The sequence below is a fragment of the Cervus elaphus genome, chromosome 31, assembly GCF_910594005.1.
Source record: "Cervus elaphus chromosome 31, mCerEla1.1, whole genome shotgun sequence".
NCBI lineage: Eukaryota > Metazoa > Chordata > Mammalia > Artiodactyla > Cervidae > Cervus > Cervus elaphus.
The window spans coordinates 30,560,124-30,573,760 of NC_057845.1; the positions used below are offsets into that span (position 1 = coordinate 30,560,124).

At 34.2% G+C, this 13,637-nt stretch overlaps 1 non-coding gene across 1 annotated transcript; it reads left to right on the top strand.

Annotated features, from left to right (window-relative positions):
• Positions 1–1,204: 1,204 nt before the first annotated feature.
• On the top strand, positions 1,205–1,311 carry LOC122687635. Its single transcript, XR_006339200.1, has one exon. It is a non-coding gene; the product is annotated as a U6 spliceosomal RNA (small nuclear RNA).
• The last annotated feature ends 12,326 nt before the right edge of the window (positions 1,312–13,637 follow it).

Below are 13,637 nucleotides of genomic sequence, written 5' to 3' on the forward strand. Positions count from 1 at the left end.
GAACTTCCCACTCAGTATGCTGGTTGCATTCCACTAGCAGCCTGGAATGGGGTAACAAGATTTATATGTGTCTTAATTTTCTTGTATCCAAGATTCTTGGGTTCCTGGTTGAACCTCAATCAACTAGTCCATTTACCCAAGGGTGTTTGATATGGAAAAGTTAGAGACATAGCTGTGATGTAAGTGTGGTAAATAATTTTCCTAGTGTTTTTACTCATGTAATCTGTCTCAAGATAATTTTTATGCAGAGTTTTAAAATCGTATGCAGTTGTTTTCACCAGTCTTTTTATAGCGTCTGGGATTTGTGTGGAAGCTAGAAAAACCTTTATTACCTGGATGGGATGATGGTGAATGTTGCTCAGTTATGTCTGACTCTTTGCCACCCCGAGGACTGTAGCCCATCAGACTTGTCTGTGCATGGGAATCTCCAAGCGAGAATATTGGAGTTTGTAGCCATTCCCTTCTCCAGGGGGATCTTCCCAACCCTGGGACTGAACTGGGGTCTCCTGCATTGCAGGCAGATTCTTTACTCTCTGAGACACTAGGTAGACTTATATAACAATGCCGCCATGATTTTTTCTAGTATTTTTATGAATGTTTTATATATCTAAGATTTAAATCCTTTTTGATTGATCAGGTGTACTATATATGACTTCCCTGGTGGCTCAGACACTAAAGCGTCAGCCTACAATGCAGGAGATCCGGGTTCAATGCAGGAGATCTGGGTTCAGTCCCAGATTGGGAAGATCTCCTGGAGAAGGAAATGGCACCCCACTCCGGTATTCTTGCCTGGAAAATCCCATAGACGGAGGAGCCTGGTGGGCGACAGTCCATGGAGTCACGAAGAGTCGGACACGACTGAGCGACTTCACTTCACTCACTATATACGGCAGGGTACTTAAGTTTACATCAATTCTTCGATCAGATATTCCTGTATCATTTATTCCTTCAATGGCTTGTGCTTAGTCGCTCAGTCATGTCAGACTCTTTGTGACCGCATGAACTGTAGCCTGCCAGGCTCCTCTGTCCATGGGGATTTTCCAGGCAAGAATACTAAAGTGGGTTGCCATGCCCTTCTCTAGGGGATCTTCCCAACCCAAGGATTGAACTCAGGTCTCTTGCACTGCAGGAGGATTCTTTACCATCTGAGCCACCAGGGAAGCCCCTCAATGACTTGAGGTGTGTTTATTAAAAAGAAAATGTGGTGCTCGCTTCGGCAGCACATATACTAAAATTGGAACGATACAGAGAAGATTAGCATGGCCCCTGCACAAGGATGACAAACAAATTTGTGAAGCATTCCATATTTTTCAGAAATATAGATCAATGGAACAGAATAGAAAGCCCAGACATCAATCCACGAACCTATGGACACCTTATCTTCGACAAAGGAGGCAAGGATATACAATGGAAAAAAGACAACCTTTTTAAAAAGTGGTGCTGGGAAAACTGGTCAACCACTTGTAAAAGAATGAAACTAGAACACTTTCTAACACCATACACAAAAATAAACTCAAAATGGATTAAAGATCTAAATGTAAGACCAGAAACTATAAAACTCCTAGAGGAGAACATAGGCAAAACACTCCGACATAAATCACAGCAGGATCCTCTATGACCCACCTCCCAGAATATTGGAAATAAAAGCAAAACTAAACAAATGGGACCTAATGAAACTTAAAAGCTTTTGCACAACAAAGGAAACTATAAGCAAGGTCAAAAGACAGCCCTCAGATTGGGAGAAAATAATAGCAAATGAAGAAACAGACAAAGGATTAATCTCAAAAATATACAAGCAACTCCTGCAGCTCAATTCCAGAAAAATAAATGACCCAATCAAAAAATGGGCCAAAGAACTAAACAGACATTTCTTCAAAGAAGACATACAGATGGCTAACAAACACGTGAAAAGGTGCTCAACATCACTCATCAGAGAAATGCAAATAAAAATCACAATGAGGTACCATTACATGCCAGTCAGGATGGCTGCTATCCAAAAGTCTACAAGCAATAAATGCTGGAGAGGGTGTGGAGAAAAGGGAACCCTCTTACACTGTTGGTGGGAATGCAAACTAGTATAGCTGCTATAGAGAACAGTGTGAAGATTTCTTAAAAAACTGGAAACAGTACTGCCGTATGACCCAGCAATCCCACTTCTGGGCACACCGAGGAAACCAGATCTGAAAGAGACACGTGCACCCCCATGTTCATCGCAGCACTTTTTATAATAGCCAGGACATGGAAGCAACCTAGATGCCCATCAGCAGACTAATGGATAAGGAAGCTGTGGTACATATACACCATGGAATATTAGTCAGCCATTAAAAAGAATTCATTTGAATCAGTTCTAATGAGATGGATGAAGCTGGAGCCCATTATACAGAGTGAAGTAAGCCAGAAAGATAAAGACCATTACAGTATACTAACACATATATATGGAATTTAGAAAGATGGTAATGATAACCCTATATGCAAAACAGAAAAAGTGACACAGATGTACAGAACAGACTTTTGGACTCTGTGGGAGAAGGTGAGGGTGGGATGTTCAGAGAGAACAGCATCGAAACATGTATATTATCTATGGTGAAACAGATCGCCAGCCCAGGTTGGATGCATGAGACAAGTGCTCGGGGCTGGTGCACTGGGAAGACCCAGAGGGATCGGGTAGAGAGGGAGGTGGGAGGGGGGATCGGGATGGGGAATACGTGTAAATCCATGGCTGATTCATGTCAATGTATGACAAAACCCACTGCAATATTGTAAAGTAATTAGCCTCCAACTAATAAAAATAAATGAAAAAAAAAAAAGAAGAAAATGTGAAAGTGTATGTTGGCTTTTTCATGGACTTTAAACTATGTTCCACGGACCTATTTATTTATCCATATGCCATTAGTATGTTCTTAACATTTCTGAGACTTTATAACTAATAAGAAGACCCTTCTGTTTATCTGTTTATGAAAGGGAAGACTTTCATAATTTTCAAGATATATATGGTTTTCTTTTTCCATAGAAACTTTAGAATCTTTTCTAGCCAAAAACTTTCCATGTTTTCATTTAGATTTTGTTAATGTTATGGTGCAATTTATGGTAAATGGCACCCTTGTCTTTAATAAGGGTTGTACATATCACATTTTTCTGATTTGTTCATTGTCTTAATTTTCTTAGAATAATTTTTCTGCATAGATTTTTCTTTCATCCAAGAAGATGGCCTGTTTTTTTTAATCTGTGAAGAGCATTTTGATCTTTCAGAAGCATTTTAAAATTTCACTTTTTTTTCACTTCTTGATATTATTCGTAGGTTAAATAGCATGTTTATGATTTTTGAGAATCCTAATTTTCTTACAATTTATGTATGTTTGAGTATATAACATATTGATGTCTATATATTGTTTTCACACCACTCTTTAAACTTATAGTTTCTCAGTTGATTCATTTGGATCTTCCAGATTTAAAAATGATATCATTATAAAGATTATTTTATTTGTTCCTCTGTTCTGTTATCCTAATCCCCACAAGCAGTTTTATTTTTCCCCTGAATTTTCCAGTTCCAATGAAGTCTCATAAACATCTTTTTTGACCAACTGTCTCCACACATCTCTTGATTGTCCAAAGTTTATCCTATTTTAATATCCTCAACATATTATTACAAGAGCAGTATTCATCAGTTATTGTCTATCCAGTGTTGCTGTTTCTTGACTTTATGCCTGAGTGGTAGTTTAGGTATAAAATCTTTAGTATATATGCTTCTCAGTTGAAATTTTTACAAATAATTTCCCAGGTTTTCTTCAGGTATTGAACATTACTATGGAGAAATCTGAGGCTAGCTGGATCTCCCACTTATATTTTGAAAAATTTGCATCTGTCTTTTCTTGTACTTTCATGATTTGTTCTGTTATTCTGCTTTCTTTTTGAAGATCCCATTTATGTTCAGATATGTAGGTCATTCTTTTCCCATCTTCTATATCTACCAGCTTCTCTTTGATTCAGTTAATCTTTTTAGGATATCTATATTTTGGGACACCTTGCTTTGTTTCCTATGGCCTCTATCTTACTTATTTTCCTGTAATGTCAACTTTATTTGTGGGGAATGTTTCATTTGTGTTCTACTTTTATTCTGAGTAGGAGAATAAAACCACTGAATCATCAGAGACGTGCTGATAACTATTATTTAACTTGGTGGTAGTGAAGTATCAGGGTCCTGTTTCAGGCTGGGATATTTCTTGGGGCACAGTTATGTGTTTTGGTTCTTATTGGACTTCTCCCTATCCAGTGGAAAAAAAAATATTCTTGTTGGGTATTTCATAGAGCAAAGATTCTCTTCTGTACTGCTGCTGCTGCTAAGTCGCTTCAGTCGTGTCCGACTCTGTGCGACCCCATAGACAACAGCCAACCAGACTCCCCCGTCCCTGGGATTCTCCAGGCAAGAACACTGGAGTGGGTTGCCATTTCCTTCTCCAATGCATGAAAGTGAAAAGTGAAAGTGAGGTCACTCAGTCGTGTCTGACTCTTCTCAACCCCATGGACTGCAGCCCACCAGGCTCCTCTACAGAAGCACAATTGATCTAGCAATAGTTTGTCAGTAAGATCCTTTATTTACAATCACCCACTTTGCCTTTTGGAAACCAACCAGATCTCTGGTGATAACTGCCATCAGCCAAGGAACTACCTACCGTTCATGCAGCAGACAGCACGGATGTGAAGTTTGTTCCACGTCTTGGAGAAGTGTAAATTTTATGACACAACGCTATTAAGTCTTTGGAGTGTTGAGTTCTCTTTCCTTCATCTCTTTGTCCCACTTTTCCTGTAGAGACCTTGTTGCTATTACATCTTTGTGGCTTTTAGAGCCTTAGCATCATTTTCTCCCATCAGTGTGTAAGTATTTCACTGTTTTCTAGTTTCCTGTACTGTTGATGGGATGCATATCTGATTTCTCTTTCACAATTACATTGTATGGGAATTGTGAGCAATTCTCTCTCTTTCTCTTTGTCTTTCAGGATTGGATCTGAATAGGTTAGTTATCTAACAGTTTTTTCTTTTTTCTTTTCTTAATTGCTGTTTACATGTTTGACTATTCTGCTTACATATGTCACTATTTTCTGTTTAGTGATACTTAAAATTCATCTTTAGTATTATTCATTATTGCCTCTGCTTCTTTCTCTTTATTTGAATTTGTCTGAAAGTGAAGTCTCTCAGTTGTGTCTGACTCTTTGCGACCCCTTGGCCTGTAGCCCACCAGGCTCCTCGGTCCATGGGATTTTCCAGGCAAGAATACTGGAGAGGGTTGCCATTTCATTCTCCATTTGTCTAGTATCCATTTGTCGTAAATTTGTCTAGTATCTCTTTATTCAGCCTGTATTTATAAACTTACTTCATCCTTTTTTCAGAATTTTCTTTTACTAGCATAGAGTTAGGTTTCAATTTTTTACTGAAAGTCTCTGTTAGAGAAGATAATCTATTTATGTATACTGCGATGATTGATATATTTAACTTTTTCTTTTACTCTTTATTGTTTTGATTATTTTCTTTCTCTTTTTTCCTAATCCTTCATGGAAAGGACCTTTTCCCTCATTGTTTCCTTATGTTCATGCTGATAAATGGTGATTTTTACATTCTTTTGACCCTTCTTAGCCATTTAACCTTTAGATTTTATTATAATAATTTTCTAATTTTAGTTTCAGAGCCCATTATATTTTCTCTTGAATTATGTCTCTTCTATATCAAGAATCCTTAGTAAGCTATAATTTTAGCACATGCCATGTCACTGTTCATATTTATTTAGATTTCAAACACACCAATATTACCAAGTTACTAATATTTTATATATTCACAAAGTGATATAGTTACTTATTTTGATTTATCTATTTTTTACAAAGTTCATGCTCACATTAATTTTTTCTTTTTTCCTATTTACCCATACTTAATTTGTTGTGTATTTATTTTGGATTAAACTCTTAGATATTGCTCTTGGAGAGAGTGTATGTTGATACCTTCTCTTCTTCCTTACATGTCTGAAAACATTTATACTTTAACTATATAATAATTGAATGATATTCAGACTAGATATAGAAGTATTTGGAATTGACATTCTTTCCCCATAATTTTATAAACACTATTATTTATGCTATATCCATTTAAATGTATTGATTCCAATTATTTATTTAGCTTTTTAAAAATTGTTTGTCTGCATTGAGTCTTAGTTGTGGCACACAATTTTTTGTTGTCATCTGGGGGATTTTTAGTTGTGGCCTGCAGGATCTAGTTCCTTTACTAGGGATTAAACCTGTTTACCCTGCTTTGAGGGTATGAATTCTTAACCACTGAACCACCAGGGAAGTGTTAATTCCTATTATTTAAAAGATGTATGGTAACTTGTCAGAAACCCTATTTAAATGTTTAGTATTATACCCGGGGCTATATCATTTTATAATCTTTGTTATAAATTTTGTAAAACTTTCAATCAGAAAACTTCAATATTTAATTATTTACTAATCATTAGTTTCCTAACTTTTCTCTGTTACTTTCTTTCCCTCCTGATAATTTCATGCCCATTGAGTAGTACTTTGAATTCTGGTCTTCTTTTCTGATCCATTTGATATTACTTATTTTTAAAGGCAAAATATAATTCCATGGTGATACTTAAAAGTTGTATTTAGTGGGCCAGACAAGGCAGAATGTATTTACTCTATCCAAGATTAGGAAATTCTGCAGTGATTGAAACAGCAATTGTGGGGCAAGGGGTTGTGGGGGGACAGTCTAGTTTAAACAGTAATCAAAGATTAAGAAAGAATTGGTAGACTTAAAGATACACCTAAAAATTACTCCATATAATTCAGGCATGTTCAGAATCATGAAGACTAAAATGGAGTACAATGTATATTTAAAGAGAATTCCAGAACTGAATGGTAAAGAGAATTAGGGAGAACAAATATTCAAAAAGATAATAGCTGCAAAATTTCTTAAATGAAAAAAAATCATTCAAAATAAAATGAATGAATGAAAATTATTGATAAACAAAACTTGTGTTTATAGAACACCACCCAAAAATGTGTGTGGCTGGGAGAAAAAGAAACATGTAAGATATGTAACTAATAAAAGTATTGGGTCAGATCTCTAACGCTGTCCTACAAATCAATATGAAAAATAGATGGGAAGAGCCAAAGTATATGAGGGTTTGTTTTTTTTTTTCCAGAAGAGGAAACAATAAAGTACAGGAGGATAAAAATAACAAAGTTGACTCTCTTTGGTAATCAAATATATGGAAATTAAAACCATAAGGAGACCTCATTTTACATGTGTTTTAAATTTATTCAACATTTATCTCAGTGAGTATTCATTAAATACAAGGCATTGTACTAAGAACTCCAGGGGCTTTAAAGTTGGAGAATACAAAGCAGGCTAACTTCCATCCTCAAGTTTGCAAAATGGTAAAGGAGAAATAATTTCCATGGAGACAAGTTAAGAAAATAGTATCCCAATTTGAGGGAACACTAAGCTAGTAAAGATAGTAAAATGACATATGAAAAAGGGATGCATTCTTTAAATAATGTATAGAAAACTAACCATATGTACTAAACTTTCCCAACTAAATATGCAAGTCTAACTAAATTTTTGTTGTTGTTGTTGTTTGAAACAGATTTAATTATTCCCTTTATTTATAATAGTGGACTAGTGTTTATCATCTAAAAATTAGCACTACATATGTCTGCTTCTCTCAATACATGTTAAATTTTTTAAGATGAATAATCCTATTTTTTCATCTTGGACAGCCAGAATCCATCACTCTATCTTTCCTATAACAAATTTTGGTTACATGAATAAAATGTAAAAAAAAAAAAAAAAAAATCCAATGTAACAGAAATTGAAAGCTAGGCAAGGAAATCTCTATTTGGTAGACAATGAAAAATCAAAGAAGTTGGAGTGACAGTATCAACACCATATTTTAAGAAGGTTAATTTACCTGGCTGTACTTGATAGACTTGAGAAGGGAAGAGACTGAGTTACAAGGCTAGTATCACTGTCCATTGTGAGAGAATGAGCATGTGAACAACGGTAGCAGCAGATGAGTAAAGACCATGGGACCATTTAGCAGGCAAACTGAATATTAAAATAATAGGACATAAAAATAGCCCATAAGGTGGATACTGATGGTTAAGAGAAGACAAAGGAGGAAAGGATAAAGGATATTTGTTCAGTATGAAACTTCTCTATAGTGTGTTGAGCAGATCATTCCAATTGCATCTTAGAAGATGAAATTAATCTAGTAAACCAGTTAAGGAGAAGCAAACACCAACACAATTGAATTGTGTGCCAATGATATCTAGGGCAGTTCAGAATTTTAAAAAGGGAAAAAAATGTTGATTGTCATGAAAATATGCAAATTACTCAGTATGGAAATTATTTCTGGGAGAAGATGAATATTATAAAGGATCATATTAACAAAAGAGAATAGAATAGGAAAATAGGGGTAGCAGATGTTATCTTTTGTTTCCTACTTGTCAGAGCCAGCAAGTCCTACATTCTCAACATTATAAGTTAAATTGCTATTGCCCACCATCCACTAGGTATCAGATGTTTGAACTTAATCTCAATACTTGATAGGAAACCTTCAAACAAAAAGTGATAATATGCTCTAGAAGCATTGATATAGACATTTGAAAAAAGTGAGACTGTATTATCAAATTCTTCATGTACAATTGGTCAATCTGAATCAGAATATTTGTATTATGCTTTAAACCTTAAAGAAGTGAAATATCCTTTTCCTTTTGGTTGGTTTGTCTACACATACATAATCTATGCCCTGCTGTGTCTTCTGGGTTGGCTTGTGTAATATTATGTAAAAACACACATAAAAATAACTTTGAAATTAGACTAATTTATTCATGAACATTCAGAACTATATTCTTATTCAAGAGTCAGAAATTAATTTTCAAATGCTATTCTGCATTTTCTAATATAAACAATATTTGCTTTATATGTAAGTTGGAACTGACATGAAATCATTTTGGAGATCTAAGTATACTTTCCAGTTTGGTTATTGCTTTTATATGAAGAGCTTCTTTCTTGTGCTTACTTTTAGAGTGCAAGTGTGTCCTATTTCAAGCTAAAATTGAACAAACTATGTTGGTGGATTTTCATGCTCTAAGATGCAATCACCTGTATATGTTAATAATTTTAATTCATAATATACTTCCAGAGATTTTATCAGAAAAAAAAATTGATTTCAAGTCAGAAAACATAATTTCTGTTAAAATATCATTTGATTTAGTAACCTTGCCATTCAATTTCTCTGTTGCCTGTGTATGAGATGAAGTTTGCTTATCTCTGCTTCAAAAGGAGTGTTAGTTCATAGTTGGTATTTTTAACAGGACTTCCCATTGTTTGAAAGAATATTCACCAGGGCAGTATTTCTAGCATCATAATAATTGTTTAGTACTTTAAAAATATTTTTGGTTTTGATGGCTTGGGTATAAAATGGTCTCTTTTCTTTATTCTTTATTTATAGTCACTATTGAGGTGATAGTTGATTTTTCTTTCATCCAGGATCTGGTCTTAGTTATTTCTGACTACATGTATTCTTATCACTTTTTGAATCATATTTCCCCCTTACCAGAAATGTTATTTTCCTCTTTTAAGTACCAAGACTTTCCTCTTTTGAATAACACCACGATGATACCATTGAACCAAATTCTTATCAATGACTTTTTTTCTAAACACACTAAATATAATTGCACTTTTTCTATGATCTGGTAGGGGATGAGGCAGTCAGGTTCAAGTTTTCCTGTTAATAGGCTTAGCATAATCATAATCTATACATGAATTATTTTCTAACAAATAAGAGATCATACAAATATTGTAACACTAAGAACACATATGGTTCATATACATTCTTTCATACTTTATAAATTACTCTCAAATCTTACAATGTGTTGAGGTCATTAATAGTAAGTTTATTAACTATTTTATTTTAGACCTGCATCTTTTCTCCCTTTTCCCTTCTGTTAATTAAATAAAATTGTTATTATAGTTTTTAACAAGAAACATCTATTTTAGATGTTATATGGGATAGCAAGATTGACTTGGCCCCTCTCCCAAGAAAATTCAATTTTCCAGTCACTCAGATATTTCAATCATATTTCTGCAATCCCTATGTTGTATCCTAATAGCAGAAAGAGATAAGTTTTTTAACCCAAGTACCTTTGTACCCTGTGTATAAAAAACTAGCATTATAAGGTTTTGAGAAATTTCTTCTGCTTCAATTAGAATGGATTGGATAAAATGTAATCTCCAATAATTTTTATCAGGCAGAAAGAGAGAGGCCAAAAAGGGAAGGAATATATGTACATTTATGAATCACTAATGTGGAAAACCCAGGTATGACCCCTGAGTTTGGAAGATCCCCTGGAGAATGGAATGGCTACTCACTCCAGTATTCTTGCCTGGAGAATCCCATGGACAGAGCAGCCTGGCGGGCTACAGTCATGGGGTTGCAAAGACTTAGACACAATTGAGTGACTAAGAGATACATACATTGTTATACTAAAGAACTCAACCCAACATCATAAAGCAATTATTCTCCAATTAAAAATACATTTAAAAAATAAACCAAATATATATCATCTGAAATATATAAAGGTCATTTATGTTTATGATCATGGTGAAACAAATATGTGAATATTTTTGTTCCTTAGTTATTTTGTGTGATTGATAGCCAAATAAAATTTAACTTGTATCAATGAAGATTTTTAATATTAATTTAAAAATAAAAGAAAAACATGTTTTTAAAATATCTAGATGCAAATTACTTTTAATGCAGTGTTATAGTTGAAGTAACTTATAATCCAATAATTGGACCATGATCACAGCTAAAGACTGTGACAATAAGTACATTATGATCACTCACAGTATACTGTCTTTGGCCTTTCTACTTATGAAATATTAATCTTGATTTTTAAATATTTTTTATTGCCTTAGAACTTGGAAAGAAGCAAATCTTAAGTACCATGTGTAATACTCACTCATCTATTTGTAAATTATATAAAACACCTTAGATATTTTATATAATTTTAAATTTTAAACACTTCATATATCATTTAACAGTTGTCCATTAGTGATTAGCATTCTCAGGGTTTGTAGTGATTCACTATAATCAGGGACCACAGCTGAAGTTGAAAGGTAGAAGGACCATGTGCGGAAGCCCTGAAAACCATGGTTTAATTAGCTTGATTATTCTGTCCACATGTTTAAATGGTTCTTGTTTTCTTTTTAAGATACAATGGGTAAATTTTTCTAAATCAGAAAGATGTAACATTTTTATATTAGTCATTATTTTTTATTTTCTGCCAGCAAAGGTCTATCTAGTCAAGGCTATGGTTTTTCCAGTAGTCATGTATGCATGTGAGAGTTGACCTATAAAGAAAGCTGAACACAAAGAATTGATGCTTTTGAACTGTGGTGTTGGAGAAGACTCTTGAGAGTCCCTTGGACTGCAAGGAGATCCAACCAGTCCATCCTAAAGGAGATCAGTCCTGGGTGTTCATTGGAAGGACTGATGCTGAAGCTGAAATTCCAATACTTTGGCCACCTGATGCAAAGAACTGACTAGTTTGAAAAGACCCTGATGCTGAGAAAGAGTGAAGACAGGAGAAGAAGGGGACGGTAGAGGATAAGATGGTTGGATGGCATCACTGACTCGATGGACATGAGTTTGAGTAAACTCCGGGAGTTGATGATGGATAGGGAGGCCTGCCATGCCACAGTCCATGGGGTCATAAAGAGTCAGACACGACTGAGCAACTGAAGTGACTGACTGTTATTTTCACATACCAAAGAAATGTATTATGATATAATTTGAAAAGTGAAAAATATTTGTGTGTTTATTTATTTATTTACTTTGGTTAATGTAGACTGCAGTTTTTTTTTTTTGTCAGTAAACCCATAATTTTATTTGCAGTTTTCTTTACAACATGACATGATATTCTGAGTAATTTCACTTTTTTCAGATTATTACATGTAGTCTATAATGCAGTATATTTTCCATGTACTCTGTAATATGTTTATAGGCAAATTAATGTTTTTATTATACAGTTACCCTTGGAAAGCATGGGTTTGAACTGTGGGCATCCATTTATACACAAATTCTTTCAATAGTAAATACTGCAGTACTACACAATCCATGATTGTCTGGTTCCACGATGAAGCCAAGTGGGTTAAGTGTAAAGTTATCTGTAGATTTTTGGCAGCACAGTCTGTGCTCCTAACTCCTGCATTGTTCAAAGGTTAACTGTAGTTATATACTTAGACTATTATGACATTGTGTTTTAAGGTAAATGTAGAAAAATGAATTACTTGATAACTGTAATGGCATAAATTTAAATGTTGACATCTACTATTTTTTCCTTAGATTTTTTTTTCTATTCAAGTAATATAAACAACCTCACACACACACACACACAGCTGTGTACACATAGACAGAAACAAACACACATATATATCTTTCATGTAGGTGTGAATGCACACAACATAAATACATTCTATACTATAAATATATATAGTATGTACAAACACACATTCATTTACTATTACCCCTTATGATATAAAATATATGTTCTATATCAAAAGATCAAAAATGTGCAAACCATAACAGACAATAAATTTTTCTCTTGGCTACTGAAGAATGAAGAAGGTGCATCATGACATTTGTTTGACATTCTTTCTTTTTTATAAAGACAGCCTTAATAGAAAGATAGACGCTTACAAGATTATTTCCAAAAGTAGAAGCAGTAACAAAACTGATTTTTGCAGTATAAACAGCATTTCCTGGGAGTCCTGAAAGTGTCACAAATTCACTGTGTGAATTAGGGTATTTATAAAATCTGGACTTTAGATTCTTTATTGGTATAATCAAAGCATTGAAAAAGAGCTGTGACATTCAATATATTTTTAAACATCAACACACTGTAGTAAATACACTTAAGAATGAAAGACTCAGTGACACAGACCAACTCCCTTTTAGAGGACATTTAGAATAAAATGTGTGAAATATTAGAAATGCCTGCCTGAGAGAACTGGCAAACTAACCAGATAGCAAATAAATACTGGTCCAAATTGAGAACTGGATAGAAATCCAAAGTTTTTATCAATTTGGATTAGGGCCATTTTTGCCTTTGGTGAATTACTGATCTCAAAGACATGGATTAAAATTGTACCATTCTTTTGACAGTCTTGAAGGTCTAGTAGGACATAAAATACAGGAAATGCCATAGTGAACTCTCATCATTTTGGAATGAAATTTTAAAACCTATATCCTAGAAATAAGGGGAGATTAAAAAAAATTGACTGGAGTTTCTCCTTGAGTCATCAGGGTGACCCAGGACAATTTAACCCTTGGCAAGAAGATTGCCTTTATTGTCTTTGAGTATCTGTCAGAAGCAAATTAAGAATCTTCTTTAGGGGAGTAAAACATCATCCCAGATCTCAAATTATTTCTACGATTTCTTAAATACAGTATCGTCCACAAACAATGGATCCAGATATTGGAATTTTCAGACAACTGACTTAAACAACACTCTGCTTTTTTTATTCAATGACTTAAACATCTAAATATTTCAACAGAAAGTTGGAATCCATAAAATGGTAAT